Source organism: Eschrichtius robustus, chromosome 20 (assembly GCF_028021215.1).
Source record: "Eschrichtius robustus isolate mEscRob2 chromosome 20, mEscRob2.pri, whole genome shotgun sequence".
Taxonomy (NCBI): Eukaryota; Metazoa; Chordata; class Mammalia; order Artiodactyla; family Eschrichtiidae; genus Eschrichtius; species Eschrichtius robustus.
In genome coordinates, this window is record NC_090843.1 from 63572107 (window position 1) to 63574469 (window position 2363).

Here is a 2363-nt window from a genome sequence, read left to right on the forward strand (position 1 = left end):
GTTATATGATTCCATGACATCTGGTGTAAGCCCTATAGACACGGTAAAGAAAATTAAACACAAACACGTTTGATCTTTTCACATACAAGACCTTATAAATAGCTGAGAAAGCCACATGCCAGTGGCTGAACTGTTAGAGATGAACCAGGTAAACACCAAGCCAAGAGGAACAACATCCTGCATAGAATTCATTCCAGTCCTTGGGATACAGGGAAAGCCCTATTTTCCTCTCTCCTGAACCTCTCCCCACCTCCCACCCCCGCCCCAGATCCCTGCCACTACTTGTAACTCTGGCAGGGAGGCATTCTCGTTTACACAATGCAAGACAATTGCGAAATGAAGCGAAAATGGCTTTGCACATTCTGCTACTAATTGGCAGCTCAGAAGTAAAAGGTAATAAAACCCCAAACCCATTAGGAAAGTTTCTGCCACTATTACTGATGGTCAGGCGCCCTCTGCTGGTGGACTCGACGGCGAGCCGCCAGAGGCTGAGGGCTGTTTTCATTCTGGGATGCCTGCTTCCCAGGACGACCTAGAATGCAGGTGTTTGTCTTCAGGGATTTCCTAACGGAAAACAAGATTAAACTGGGCCATACCTCATTGGAGAGAAAACCTTTCATGCCTTTATAAATCCAGTAAGTTGTCTTAGGAAATCTGTAATAGAAGTGAACACAGAGCACCCTGTGCTCAGAGACAGAAAATACTGTTTTTGAAACTTTTGGATGGAATACGAACATCCATTCAAAATGAAATCTGATTAGAATTCAAGATTATTCATTTTTCAGCATTATAGACTTTGAAGTTGTATGGAAGAAAAGAGGGTTGGCATTCCTGGGATAGAAATGGAAAATGTCTTCATGACCAAGGAACACATACACGATTAAGGAGTGACCACGTGCTTTGTGACATGGAATTGAGCTCGGAATGTGGTATTGGGTGGTGGGTAGGGTCCAGGATCTAATCAGACCTGGCTTTCAATCCCACTTCTTCCACTCATTAAAGAAGTTACTGAAAGCCCCTGACTTTCCTTTATATGATATTCTCTTAAGTGTGTTCACACAGTGTACAGTTAAGTCCACTAAATTCAATCTCACTCCATCAGAACCAATGTACTCATTCAATAGGGCCACAGAAGAAATGTAAAAATACTACAAAGTGGATGACAGAGTTCATTCATTCACTCCCTCATTTGGATTTATCGTACTGCAGTGAATACTAAAGACAATGAATCAGACATAGACTCTGCCCTCAAGGGGAAAAAAGTCCAGGAGAAACGATAAGATGCATAGACAAATAGCTATGATAAGGCAGAAAGGTCCCCGTGATGTAAGAGATACATGTGATCAATGGGAATCTTAAAAGATCGATTCTTTCCGGTTCTGAGGAACCCAGAAAGGCTTTCCTTTCAGAATTGCATCATTTCTATGATTTCTGAGCTTTCCTGAGCACCAATCCTTGACCATGTGGAAAGGTAAGATTCAGAGTGTTTTAATCATCTGTTAGCTTGGGAAGTATTAGTAATAAAGATATATTTTTAAAATAAAGAAATGAAAAAATAAGGTAATTATGAACTTAGAGGGAGAAAACATTGTATAAGAAGAAAATATATTTATAGTACATTATTTGGCTCAGCAATGAATAATACTTACATTTTTACAATAACATAAGTTCAAACTATGGAATTAACCAAAAGGTATGATTGAACTTTGCTGGGAGTAGACAAAGGAAAATATGTGTATGTAAGTGTGTAAGAGAACTGAATGCTCATTTTCAACAAAAAAGTTAACAGATAATGCCTACAATTATGATAGTGTGAAATGTAACGGTATAAATATAATATTTGGTAATACGGAGGTTTAGACTAGAGGAATCAGAAGTTGAAAGTTGCTGTCATGAGGGCAGGGCTCTGTGCAGGGATAGGATTGGGAATGGGCTACTGATTTTTATTATGACCAACACAAGCTATCTAACTTTTTAAAGCATGTACATCTGTTTCATTAAGTAAGTTTTCAATGAAAAGGGGGAGGGGATGATGTCGTGGAGACATGTTTTGTCTGTTCATCTTCTTCCCACACTTATTCTGGGAAGGTAAACTTTGTTTTGTCAAAACTGTTTATTCCACTTTTAAATACATGGTTCCCATGGAAGATTACATTTTCTCAGTTATCCCTTTTTCCTGGCTGTGATTGATTGGTCCAGATTTGAGAGGGAAAAAGGAGATGAGAGAGAGAGAGAGAGAGAAACAATGGTATCTGAAGACAGAGAAAGAAGACAACGTTCTAGCAGTGGTAAATCCCTAGTTCCATGTATTTCTCAGGACCAACCTTATCCTTGCTTTTCCAGTAATTTGGTTGTAAATTTTA

The 2363-nt window shown here is 39.1% G+C and overlaps 1 pseudogene; it reads left to right on the top strand.

The window, feature by feature from the left end:
* The first annotated feature begins 799 nt into the window (after positions 1-799).
* On the top strand, positions 800-903 carry LOC137755680 (U6atac minor spliceosomal RNA; annotated as a pseudogene).
* Positions 904-2363: the final 1460 nt, after the last annotated feature.